Source organism: Lagenorhynchus albirostris, chromosome 1 (assembly GCF_949774975.1).
Source record: "Lagenorhynchus albirostris chromosome 1, mLagAlb1.1, whole genome shotgun sequence".
NCBI classification, from domain to species: domain Eukaryota; kingdom Metazoa; phylum Chordata; class Mammalia; order Artiodactyla; family Delphinidae; genus Lagenorhynchus; species Lagenorhynchus albirostris.
In genome coordinates, this window is record NC_083095.1 from 4342447 (window position 1) to 4355694 (window position 13248).

Genomic DNA, 13248 nt, shown 5'->3' on the forward strand with positions numbered 1-13248 from the left:
AGTGTGACGGTGTTCTGAGGACTCACCCAGCGCCACAGAGCCTACGGCTCAGTCCTCTGGAGCTGCCCATGGGCCCGGGGAAATATGAGGCGGTTTTCAGTTAGGGGAAGTTGGATCCAGGCGACATGGGAGCCAAGGGCACTGGAAAGGGACAAAGGAAAGGGGGTGATTAACATGTGGCCAGTTTCACGGATTCGAGAAAAATGTAAAACGTTCTCCTAGACGAGGCAAATGTGTCAATGAGTCATCACGATTCCACAGACTATGCTTTGCTGAACTGTAGCATGAGGTGTTGGGGGGCAGCGGTGCCTCTAAATTTGGGTTCACCCTAGCGAACATTTCAAGCCTTGTCTTAAGCTCCGAGGGGAAGCTGGCTGGGATGGCTTGGCCGGAGCCCTGAAGGGTGAAAGGCAGGGCACACACAGAGAGGAGAGGGTAGCTGGTAGGGGCTGCCGTGTGCCTGGCACACATATGTGTGTGTGTGTGTGTGTGTGTGTGTGCGCGCGCGCGCATGGGGAGGGGGCACGAGGCTGGGGAGCTTCCAGCCAGACCCTGAAGGGTCTTACATGCCAGGCTAAGGCTCTTGGACCACGTCCCAGACACTCCGGGAAGTCAGATGGAGGATTTAAAGCAAGACAGCGACAAGGTCAAAACGGCATGTTACAAAGATCACTCAGTGAAAATAAACTTTGCTGCAAACCATTTAATCTAGCTATCCCACCTCTAAGAAGCTGGACTAAAAGAACAGTCAGGGACGTGTTTACAGATTCAGCTACAAGAATGCTCCCTGTTGTTAGCAATAACAACAACAAAAATAAAACAGGACGGCTTAGATCTCTTTTAGCAGGCGTCAGTTCAGCAAAATCATATTAATTAAAACCTCGGTTCGTGACATGCTCTCCTCATTTATCTATGCCAGGACCTCTTTTATTTTATGTTATCTTTCTTATTTATTTTCTTAAATAATATAACGAGCACACAGGGACCCGTGACCCACCCCGATGACTAGGACTTTGACCAAAGCATCTATAGGCTCACACTGGCCTACCCCAGCAGACTTACAGCTGGGATTTTCAACAATAGAGGAAGCTCTAATCAACAATGGTGCAAACACACCCCGGAATATTAAACAGCTCTTAAAAAGAATGAGACAGCCGAGACCTATTGTCTTTTAATGGACCTCAGTATTCTGCGCAGAACTGGATTAATCATGATCCTTTGTTCACAAACACTTTCTCATCATTGGTCCAGGCATGTCCCGCTTTTATTCTGCTAATTTATGCATTCATATATTCATTTGTAATAACGTCATAAACACTTGTGAGCCCAAATCCAGACCTTGGCAATTACTTACACCTGCTTCCACAAGCCAGCCCCGCCGGAGCTTTAGTGACAGCAACAAGGTGGTGAACTCAACTTCAGTGTGTACAGATTACAGGCGACTAAGGTGTTGTTATAAGGAATGGTGTTTATCTTTATGATCTCCAAGCACATTCTTGAGTGAAGAGAAACAGGCTGTGCAAAAAGAAATGTACGTGGTGATATAGTTCACGTTAAAAAAAAGAATCATATATTGGCGAGGTCTATTTAGATACATATGCAAATGCACAGAAAAAAAAAAGTCTGGAACCAGACACCTGACTCTGACAACAGGAGTTAAAATGGTGGTGATTGGGGGGGGGGGCTACTGGGATGGAGGAAGGAGTTGACGATGGCTTTAGCTTTTATCCGCAGTGTTTGATTTTCCGTAATGAGTGTATTAATTATCAATGCATTTCTTGCATAATTAAAATAAACATTTTGTGTGTGGGTTTTGTTTTGCTTTGCTGTGTTTGTGTGTGGGGTTTCTGTTAGCTTTTAGCTTTTTTTTTTTTAACAAATACAAAAGGAAGAGCATTTTGACTGTTGGATCAGGAGTGAGCGTATCTCCCCCAGACAAGGTCTGCAGACATGAGGGATTTATTGTATCTCCCAGATCATTCTTTTCAGAATTTTCTATGTTCTAAAACTGGAGCCCTGGGCCTCCGAGTGGCGTGTCAGTGACATGAGGCCAGCAGGTGTGCACCTGCTGGCTGTGACTGCGCCACCCACAGGCCCCAGATCCCTCCAGAGCCACGGGGCGGGTGTCTGCAAGGCACCCAGCGGGGAGGCCTTTCCTTTCTGGTCTTTAACAGGCCCTAAAGCTAATGCCCTGGTCCGTGTTCTCAGGGATTAGCTAATTAGAATGAGGACTCGGGAGAATGTGACACGAGACAGTCCCGGGCGAAGGGTACACGGGATCCTCTGGGGAGCAGCAGCCCTGTAGCCCACGTGCACCGGCAGCCTCCCAGCCGGGCAGAACCCACAGCTGTCACGTTGCCCACGCCCCAGTTCTAACCAACAGGGGGTGTGGCTAACATGTCAGCTCCCTGAGAATGGGGTGCAAACTTGCAGGTCCTTGGCTGCCCCCCTTCACGTCCTAGGTAGCACACTGCACCCCGACTTCCCATCAGAACCCCTTCTCTCCCCCAGGCACCCCAACCCCTGCTTGCACAGTAAGCTTCAGACCCGGCTCCACAGGTCCCCTCCAGCTGTCGCAGGCACAAACTAAGTGTGCGACTGGGAAGACCCTTTATCCGCAGATAAAGACATCAAGGCTCGGCGAGCCCAAGGACACGAAACTAAGCCAACCTGAAACCCAAAGCAGCCTGAAATCAGGTTTTGTCCTGGCCTCCCTGTGCACAGACGGACTGATTAGTTAGCCGGTTAACGTCTCCCCCTCCCTAAGCTAACACAGGCAGGACCTTCTGAGTTCTCTCCCCTCTGCCAGGCAGACACCTATTTTCAACCACGACTTCGGGCGGTTAGCCCGAAGTACAGGTGAGTACAGGTTAGCCAGCCCTCTGCCGGCGCTTAATCACCCTTCCCGCACGTGAGCCTCCGCTACTTATTACATGGTGTTTTATCTTGGACAGGGTTTGGTCCTGGTGAATGCTTTGAGACGCTTGTCATAGTTTTGCAGCTACAAAAGATTTTTATGATAAATAAAAATAAAATACAGCAGTACCCAGGTTACCTGTATCTGCCTCCGGACCGAGGTAATTCCACCGGAAGACGTTCGTTCCTCAGAAAGGCTACATAAATCCCACGGTGCCAATAAAGTTACAGGGTTGACTAAGAAAAGGCCCTCTGTACCCAACGCTGACCTGTCTAACCCTCCCTGTTCCCCTCTGGACTCTACAAAAATGAGAAGGGCTTTCAAAGGGACAGTTAGGGGACAGATCCACCTGAGAGAAGAACCATTTCTGCTGAGCACCTACTGTGTGCCAGGCATTTTATATTTGACGTCATTAAAAGCATCAAGGCGACACTTGAAGACGGCTGTCCCCATCCTACCAGAGCAGGCGAGGGGACTTATAGTCCAAGGCCACCCACCTCCTCCCAGGGCAGCCCACCCCCTCTGCCCCCCCGAGCAGACCCCTTAAGCCCCCATCACAGACACCCCAGCTGTAGGCATCCCTCTGTATTACGGTGAGAGATTTTAACACCTCCCTGGGGGCATGTATAACGGACAGACAAGAGTAACAGTGTCGTCCTGGATTTTTAATTATATTACTATCTTAATACAGGGCCCCCAGTCTTTGAGGGCCCTACCTCCCAAAGAGGCTGTCAGCGTGACAGAGCAGGGCATACGTACCTGGCCTGCTTCAAGGTCAGCCTAGGAGGGCCTCACACTCGCCCGGCACTCCTCTGGGGGCCAGGGCTGGGCCACACCCTGGCCTCGGGAACGCACCGACTCACTGCCCACCGGGGGCAGTGGGCCTCAGCTGCAGAACAAAGGGCTTGAGTTAGCTCCCTCCTGAGGACTCTACACGTTTACAAATTGTTCAAATGTACAAATCAGGGATTAAAAAATATCATTCTTCAGACCTTTCTATTCGATCCTGGGCCAGGCATCTACTCCCTTCCTGGAGAAAGCCGCCATCTCACCTCTCCGCCACCTGGGAGGGGAGAAGAGAAAATGCCCACCAGGTCCCCTGGCAGAGGCGCTGCCCCGGGCCTCACCTGCTGCCGGCGGCCCTACTCTACTGTGTGCTAAGGGGGAGGGGTGAAGCAAGGAGTAGCCAGTGCAGACTGACATCAGGGGCAGAGCAAAACACTACAGGGGTCCAGCAAGAACAGGGGGCTTGCCGAGAGCTGAGGTGTCACAGAGCAAAGGCAGGACCCAAGTGCCGCCAGTGTGGACCTTAGCTGGGTTGACATGCGGGCCCTGAGACCGATGAGATGTGCGGCCTGGGTCAGTCCCAGTTACAGAAGTGAGATCGCCCCATAGGCTCTGAGGTTTGTCTCTGGGCCTCAGGCTCCTCTTCTGCAAAATGGGGATAATAACTAACACCTTGACAGGGTATTCTGAGGATTAAAGGAATGAAAACAGTGCCTGGCACATAGTAAGTACTCAAGAAATATCACAGAGGGACCCAAACGTAGCGATGGGGGGACTGCATCACATGACGTGATACAGTCCCATGAAAAGAGCAGGACAGAGGCTGTGAGTGGACTGTGGTTGCTACCGTGGAGAGTGCATGCACCTCCCAAACCTAGGCTTTCATACTTAAAGAAACCCATTTATCCAATAACTTTCTAGAAAGAAGCGAAGTTCCAGTTGACGGGACGGGAGCAGAGCCACTGATCGCTTGCATCAAAGGTAAGACTTGGGGTGGGGACTCCATGCTGACCTCCCCCTGGGGGGCCTGGGCAATGAACGGGGCCTGGGCCAGCGCTCAGGAAGAGAGGTTAAAGGGTTTGCTTGCCTGCAAGAAAAAACCATGACATGGAGGACTCAATAGCTCTGCCCAAATACTTGAGCGGCTATAATTAGCAGGTCCTGGGCCAGCTGTCCTGTCCCTCTGCCCACGACCAAATCAGCCAAAATGAGTCGGGGATGACCGCGTGAGTGAGATTTTCGAGGAGACGGAAGGGAGACACCGAGGTCCCCATTCCTTTGGTCTGGGCTCCTGTCGGGCCATGAAACGCAAGTGACCCCTCCAGTCCTCAGGGGCCCCAAATGGCCACTGCCCACTGCACCCAGGGCATCGGCTCCTGCCCCTCAGGCCACCAGTGCAGGGAAGAAAGCCTAAGCCTGGCTTTGAACACTGCCTCTGCCTCTTCCTTCCTGATCCGAGCTCTCTGAATCCCAGTTAAAGCTGTGAGACCAGAACACGCCCACCCGATAAGGAACAAAGTCAGTATTAGGGGCCCCGTGCCCAGGGTCGTGCCTGACACAGAGCAGACACTCAGGAAACACCCATTTTAATAAATGAGCGCTAATTACCCCCATCTGGAGGACACATGCCTCTGCGCCCTACACCGCCCCCCCCGCCCCCCCCTCCCTCAGTAGCTCCAGTCACGGGCGGCTTATTGCTGGGGCCGTTCAATGACCTGGATCCGATCGCCTTCGTCCCCGCTAATTACGGCTCCTGGACAAGCCATTCCACCCTCTGGACTCTGGTTCACGCACTTGCGAGGCAGGGCGTCACCGCCTCTCAGGGTTAATGGGAAAATTAAAGTTGACACCATGCGTGAAAACACTGTCTGAGTCTGTCTGACCATTCCAATTATAGCGGGTGTTCTAAAAGTAATAATCATAAGCGTCCTAATGAAAATAACAGGCCCTGACTCGTTGGTAGCATTTCACAGTTTACAAAGGGCTTGCTGCGCCCACCTCCCCCGGGAAGGCCGTGCTCCTTCCATTATGTAAATGGGGAGACTGAGGCCAGCCTCGGCCTCTCAGTCCAGCCCAAGATGCCCTGCACGCCCCCAGACCCCACAGCACACCAGGCACAGAGGGAGCCCACCAGAGATGCGGAAAAGTCCACCGAGACACCTCCCAGCCCAGCTGTCAAACCTGGACCAACACTGAAAGAAGCCACCCAGCCTGTGTTCCCAACTGTGGACCTAGTACGAGAGCCCCCAGTTTGTAAGAGTGGCTGGTGGAACTACCTTCCGCCTGCCAGGGTCACCCCTTGAGCCCCTCTCGGGACCCCAGAACTACAGGAGCCAAGTGAGAAGACCACAGCCCAAGCCTCCCTGCAGATGTGGGGAAACTGAGGGCCCAGGGGGAGAAGGGCAGGCTGCAAGTCAGCGGGGGCCCCAGGCTGGCAGCTGGTACGGGCTCCTTCCCCTGCCCACTTGCCTTGAAAGGCAAGAGCAGCCTCAGGACCAACTGATTGGCCCGGCCGATTGGGGCAGCCCAAAGAAGGAGGCCCCTCTCCCCGTGACCCTCTCCCGGCCCCGCCCGCAGGTGGCACTCTCCCCCTCCCCGGGTTATTCTGGGCAGAGGGATCCAGCTGCCCCCGGAGCTGTCAGTCAAGCGGTGGCAGGACAGGCACTCTGCATCGGAGGGAACACTGCTGGGTCTGGGGCACTGCCCTTCACCTCGACGGCCTGGGGAGGCGAGGGGCTGCAGGAGCCCTCTCCTGGAGACCTCCACCTAGCCCAGGATGGAGGTGGAGGTGAAGCCCAGGGGACAGCCCCAGCTCTGCCATAACTCGCTGTCTTCCTGAGTCACCGTTTTCCCCTTCTAGTGTCCCCAGTTATGTCTGAGGCCCGGGGGGGCCTGACAGTCAAGGAGCTCTGTCCAGGCCCCAGGGGAAGAAAGGGGAGTAACAGAGACTAGCTGTTCTGGGCCAAGGTGAGAAGGGTCTCCTATCTGTGAGGTCCAAGGGGTCTTTAGCACAAGTCAGGGAGCTGAGTGCCAAGGCAGGGTCTCGGAAGGGAGGGACCCCCAACTTGAGCTCTGCCAGGCCAGCAGCCCCTGAAGGTCCCATGGTCCACTGGGACCCGGGACCCAACCCCAGCTACTCTTGGGACCCTCAGGGAGCCACCGTCAGAAGTGCCACCACCCTTCTCCTCTGCTCCCAACTAGCAAGCTGAATGTGGAGAGGGACCACGCCACTGGTCCACACCAGGGGAGTCAAGAAGGACCCCCAGCCTCAGCCTGCTAAGGGCACAACTTGACCTTGACATTAGTTCAACAGAATAACTAACAACAGCCTGTGGCCCTCCCAGCGCCCCTGTGCGCCCACCGCATCGTGATGCCCCATTCCATCCACGCCACCAGCAAGACTGGGGCAGTGCAGGGCACAGCACATGAAAGACACTCATTTCCAGACGACCGAGCCCCCAAGACCCGGCGGTTGTGTCCCTCGAACCCAACTGGTTCTGAGCACAGCCTTGAGACGGCGCAAGGCAGAGGGGGGTCTTCACCTGACAACAGCCCTGGTGCCCACCTGACGGCCTCGAAAGCCAGGGGGCTCCAGGTGTGACAGCCAGCGTCTGGGAGGCCGGAAAAGGGGAACACGAGAAGCCCTCCTTCCCCTTCCCCCCTCACCCCTCCTCTTTCTCGCTGTCCTACCTTCTCCCCAGCAGCTTGGGCCTCCGCCCCCCTCCCCTGTCCTAACCTCTCCCCTAATTCCTCCACCTCCGCCCCCCGCCCCAGGCTCAACCCCGCTCCTAAACATCCTCTCAGCTCCTCTTCCAAGCTCTATTTTTAAAATCAGATTTCCTTTACTGTGCAAGTGAGCTGACGGGGAGAGGTATTCGCTGAGGGATTGGCGCCCCCCCGGCTCCCCACACCCAACCCTTCATAGACGCACGTTGGCAGCCCTGACCCAATGGGCCACTTGCTCAGAGGCGAGCGAGGAGCTGACCTGACCGAGAAGGCTCCAGGCACTGAAGGTGGTGAGGCTGGGCTGTCTGTGTATGAGGGTCGGGAGGGCAAGAAAGAGGGTCCAACCCAAAGAACCCAAACCAGGTGCACTAAATCAGCCTGGATTTTGGAGGTTTTTTTTTTTTGGTAAGGTTAAGAATTTCCAAATCAGTAGACATTTCTGAAAGAAATTTTTGTGAGGTTTGAGACTTCAACCCGTATCCAGCTTCATTCGTAGGACTGAGAATGCTACTTCCAGAGAGCCCAGAGGAGAGGCAGGGGCAGCCCCTGGGCTGCATGGGGCTGCGGTGGGTGGGCCCGTGGAGGACAGGAGTCAGAAGGAAGCCCACAGTGGTTGTCCAAAGCGGTGCGTGGGTCTCCGACGACGCCCAAAGCCCTTGCAAAGGGGCAGACAGCTGAGCCCAGTGGAGCTTCAAGGGGGCGCTCGCAGGAGTACAGGGAAACGCCCGCCCTGCCCCTCCAGGACCCCGAGCTCACCTCCGGCACAGTATTGAACACAAGGGTGTGGTTCTCATCTCTCTGCTGGTGACGTTCTGCAAGGTTGCCTCCATTCCTTTATCTTGGAGATCTAGCGTAATGCCTGGTCCGGAAAAAAAGAATCAGGACATGCTGCATGAATTAATGAATCATAGGTAGAGAGATGAGTTTTAAAAAATAAAAGGACCTGGGACAATGAAATCAAGACGTGTTTGGGGGACAAGAAGTAAGAAACCCAGTCTTTGAGGAGTGAAGGGTGAAAGGAAAAAGAAACTGAAGCTAAGAATCGTAGATGGTGCAAAATGTTGGTTTTGTGCAAATTTAGGCTTTATACCCTAAGTAATAAAGAGCAATGTGAAGACTTTTCAGTATAACCAACACTTGGTCCAATTTGCATTTCATGCTCAGGCAATTGGATTGTATGTTATGGACATGCATGTGGAGGGTTTTAAACTGAGGAAACCATGATTAAATTTGGGAGCCATGCTAAGACAGGGAGACATTTTGTTAGTGATGAAAATTCATTAAAAAGATTTTAAGTGGGGGGTTTCATGAATAGATTTGGGGTTTGGGGGGAAGAAGTCTGGACTTTATTTTGAGAAGTGACAGGAGCAAACCTTTATAATCATGCTAAGGAGTCTGGATTCTTGCCAGTGGGTTTGAAGAAATGTGATGGGGAGATTTTTGCTTGTGGGAGGTAAGTCTGCAGAAAAACATCAAATATATTTTAAGGCTTTGGACTTTATATTACAGGCAATGAGGGAACATTGGAAAATTGTACAGAGAAAAGTAAGAGCCACACATTTAAGTATCATGCTAAAACATCTGGACTTTACATGTTGAAGGGTGCCAAAGTCTGACTTTAAGAGCACACCAAGGAGATCTGATTCGTGCTGACAGTAAGGCTGAAAGACTTTGATCAGAGGAGTTACATGATCGACATTCGGAATACACACAGAAATGTGGAATTTATTTTGAGGCTCTGACATGATGAGATTTTTGCACGTGCCTAGGAATTTGATTTTAGGCAATAAAAAGTTCTAAGAGCGTGACATGCTGAGTTTTGTTGTATTAGATAAAGAGTATGCAGTGACATTACAAAATAAAATTCACATATGATGCTAAGATTTTGGATTTTTTTCCCATAATTCCACAATCAAGAGACACTGTGAGATTTTAAGTGCAGTAACAAGATCAAACTTTATTGACCGTGGTAGAAAGCATGAATTTTATTTTAAGGGATGACAAGATCAAATTTTTATATCATGCTAATAAGTTTGGATTTAAGCCAATAAAGGGTTTCAAAGAATGACGGGGCGAGATGTGGGGATGTTTTTATAGACCAGTCCGAAGATAAATTACACGGTAAAACGCTGTATTTTACGATGAGTAGTTGGGACTTTATGTTACAGGCTATGAAGAAACCTTGAAAAGTTTTAAACTGGGGAGTTATACGATCAAACGTACACATTTCAGCAGAGCTACGAGAGTGGATTTTTATGGTAAAGATAATATGATCAGATTTTTATAACATGCCAAGGAGATGTGATTTTATGTGAGAGTTGAAGGCATTCAAGCGTCTCATTCGGGGGAGGGATATGATCTCATTTTTGAACCCTCATGCAGAGGCATTTGGATTTTAGCCAGTGAAGGGTCTTAAGGAGTGACTGATGAGAGTTTTGTCTCCAGGGGAATTAGCTGGTAAGATATATTTTATGCTAAGGTGTCTGGATTTGATGAACCAGATAATGAAGGCACATCGACAGCTCAGGGGAGGCACCCCTTGGTACAAGCGCACGCTATCTGTACTTTATGCTGAGGGATTGGAGCATTTATGGCAAGTAATATAGAGGCAGGGCAGGACTTCACGCTTATACAGAGGTTATATGATGGAATTTGCACAGGATGCTGAGAAGTTTGGACACTATTTTGAGGAACGACAGGATCACTTTTTTGTGTCGGGCTAAGGAATCTGGATGTCAGCCATTAAAGAGATTTTAAGAAAAGTTTCTGTGTTTGATAAGAGCAGTGTGCAGAGAAATTGTATAGTAAAATGCGTATTTTCTGCGAAGGAGTTTAGATCCTATCTCACAGGTGACTAGAGACATTGTAAGATTTGAAGCGGAAGTTACAAGACCAAACTCACGCATCTGGCAAGGAAACGTGACCTTTCATGACATGGTCAAATTTTGATATGATGCCTAATTTAGAGGTTTGGAATGAAGCCAATAATAAGTTTAAGAAGTGACCTGGTGAGGTGTGGAGTTTTAGATCCATGAGTTTGCAGATAAATTACATGATAAAAATGTTTATTTTATGCTAAGTGATTGGAACTTCATATGATAGGCAATGAAAAGAAAGTTTTGTAAGCTTTAAATAGAGAAGTTATGGATAACTTTTATGCCTCTTGCTAGAAGTTTAAACGTTGATGTGAAAGAGTAGCAAAAGCAAGTTTTCACAACACGCCAAGGATATCAGATTGTAGGGTGAAGTCGAGAAAGCTGAAGGATTTAGTCAGGTGCCTCATCAAAGTTATAAATATGTTGAGAGTCTCGGCTTTTCATTTATTTATTTATTTATTTATCTAGTTATTTATTTAAACTGAGCGCCAGGTCTTTGTTGTAGCACGCAGGATCTTTAGTTGGGGCGTGCGGACTCTTTCAGTTGTGACATGCGGGCCCCTAGCTGCAGCATATGCAGGATCCAGTTCCCTGACCAGCGATCAAACCCCGGGCCCCCTGCATTGGGAGCGCAGAGTCTTAACCGTTGGACCGCCAGAGAAGTCCCAAGAGTGTAAACTTTATATTAAGAAGGAGATAATCTAGTTTTGAAATCATCTTGCTAAGGTGTTCAGATTTTAGCTAATTAAGGGTTTTAAGAGACATAACGGAGATGTGTATTTTACATTTTAGCCAATTTCAATTTTTCAGTTGTAAATTTTAGCCAATAAAGGATTTGAAGGGTAGTAAGAGACCTACTGAGATTTTATATTTCAAATTTTAGTCAATTTAAAATTTTAGCCAATAAAGGGTTTTAAGGGTTGTAGGTGACATACTGAGATTTTATGCTCTAAATTTTAAATGTTAGCCGATTTAAATTTTTATTTTAAAATTCAAATTTTAGCCAATTTAAATTTTTAAATTTTAGCCACTAAAGTGTTTTAAGGGTTTTAAGAGACATACTGAGATTTTTATTTCCAATAGATGAGTCTGCAGATGAATTACTGTGTCAAATTTTGTATTTCAATTAGAGACTTGGAATTTTATAATAATACACAGTTAACAGGACTTTTATGAAGAGGAAATGAGTTAATTTATGCAATGTGCTATATACGTATTCTCATAACGGAGATGACGGTGATGGTGATGATTTCACCTAAAAAAATGTAATCTCTGCCTTGAGGGAATGACATGATCAGAATTTTCTATTATTCTAAGGCCTTAAATTTTAGCCAGAAAAAGATTTCGGTGAGTTTATGTGTCAGGAATGTTTATGCTAACAGGTTTGGATTTAATATCGTAGACAGCAAATAAACAGCGAAAGGTTTTAATCAGAGGGACTGCAGGATCAAATTTAACTGTCATGCTAACAAGAATGTATTTAATTTTGAGAAACAGCAGATCAGAATTTCGTATCGTGTTGGAAAGTCTGGATTTTAGCCAATGAGGAGTCTTACACAAGGGAATGCATTTTTTTTCTAATAGATTGGCCCGGTGGCTAAAAAGAAAACTGGGAAGCAACAAAAAGTGTTAAATGCATAAAGAGCAGTAACCGTAGAGCTAATTGATTGGAGAGCCAGAACTCCATCTGCTCTGCCCCAACACAGAAGGGTACAAATAACCCCAACCAAAACATCTCTGTAAATTCTGCCTTGGCCCGCTAAAACCACCCATGATCAGATTTTCAAAAATCCATCCTAAGTCACTCAGATGTCAAAGTTATCTGATGCCCTCCGCACACCCCAACCCCTTACTGAACATCCCAGCTCTACTAGATATACCCTGATGCTGGCGGGGAAACCAACCAGCAACAGAGAAGGGGCATCTGCTAGAGCAAAGAGATTGCAGGGGCATACGAAGATTTTTGCGCAAGCGGAATGGAGGCCAAATGTTTGACGTTCCCGAGCCCCCACAGACAGCGAGGGCAATCTCGGGAGAGTGCAGGTTTTAGGAGGGGTGGGCAAATGATTTGCAGGTCTCCTCGACAGCTCAGAGCTGGGGAGAATGCTGCATTGGGAGCTGGTGAAAGACAGGAAATCAGCAAAAACTCCGAGTCAGAATCAAGTCACAGATGCACAAGTCTCTGGCACACAGTAGGTGTTTTATAAACATTTCTGGAGAAAAAAGAAAAGCCAGAATCCAGATCACTACTTCTGCCTGCCCCCGATGTCTGCTTCGAACCTGGGAGAGGAAAGAAGAGCTATTTTGGGCATCTGAGCCAACCGACGGGATAGCAGCCAAGTGCCCATGTTCTCCTCTTGCCCTGGACTTGTTAAACAGCAGGCATCTCTGCTGGAGATCCGCACCTCAGAAGCGAGGAGGCCCAGCCTGCCAGGGGCGGCTGTGGACGGCACTGAGATGTGACCTCTGTGACTCTCTGGTGACCAAGGAAGGGAAGGGAGGCTGACCAGGCCTGTATGCCAGGGTTGAGGTGAAGCAGCCAATGCACCCCGCCAGGTGCCTGCCTGCCACGGCGGCCACTCCGGGCCCATCAACTCCACAGAATTTATGGGCTGTGAATTTCTTACAGCCACGGGGGAGCAGTCAGGCCAGACAGGCAGAGTACGCCTGGGAGAGCAGGCGGGAAGGTCAGGGGTTTGCAGATTTTTCTCTCCATGGGATGCCCCAAGTTGGACCCAGGGAGGCTTTCCCCAGCTTCTCTCTGCTCTGCCAGGTTGGGCATCTGATTTGTCCTGGAGACCCTAACCTCGTGAGACCCTAAAGCACTGCCTTTCCTCGCACCCCCTCCCCATCCCCAGGTTCTGACCTCTGCCATCCCAGGCACTGACCGGACGCGTCACAACCTTACCAGTCTTCAGAGAACACTCCTTCCCATCCGACGAA

General features: G+C 49.6%; 1 non-coding gene across 1 annotated transcript; it reads right to left on the reverse strand.

The window, feature by feature from the left end:
- Positions 1-1173: 1173 nt before the first annotated feature.
- On the reverse strand, positions 1174-1250 carry LOC132506375 (small nucleolar RNA SNORD112). The gene has a single exon (XR_009535809.1). It is a non-coding gene; the product is annotated as a small nucleolar RNA SNORD112 (small nucleolar RNA).
- Positions 1251-13248: the final 11998 nt, after the last annotated feature.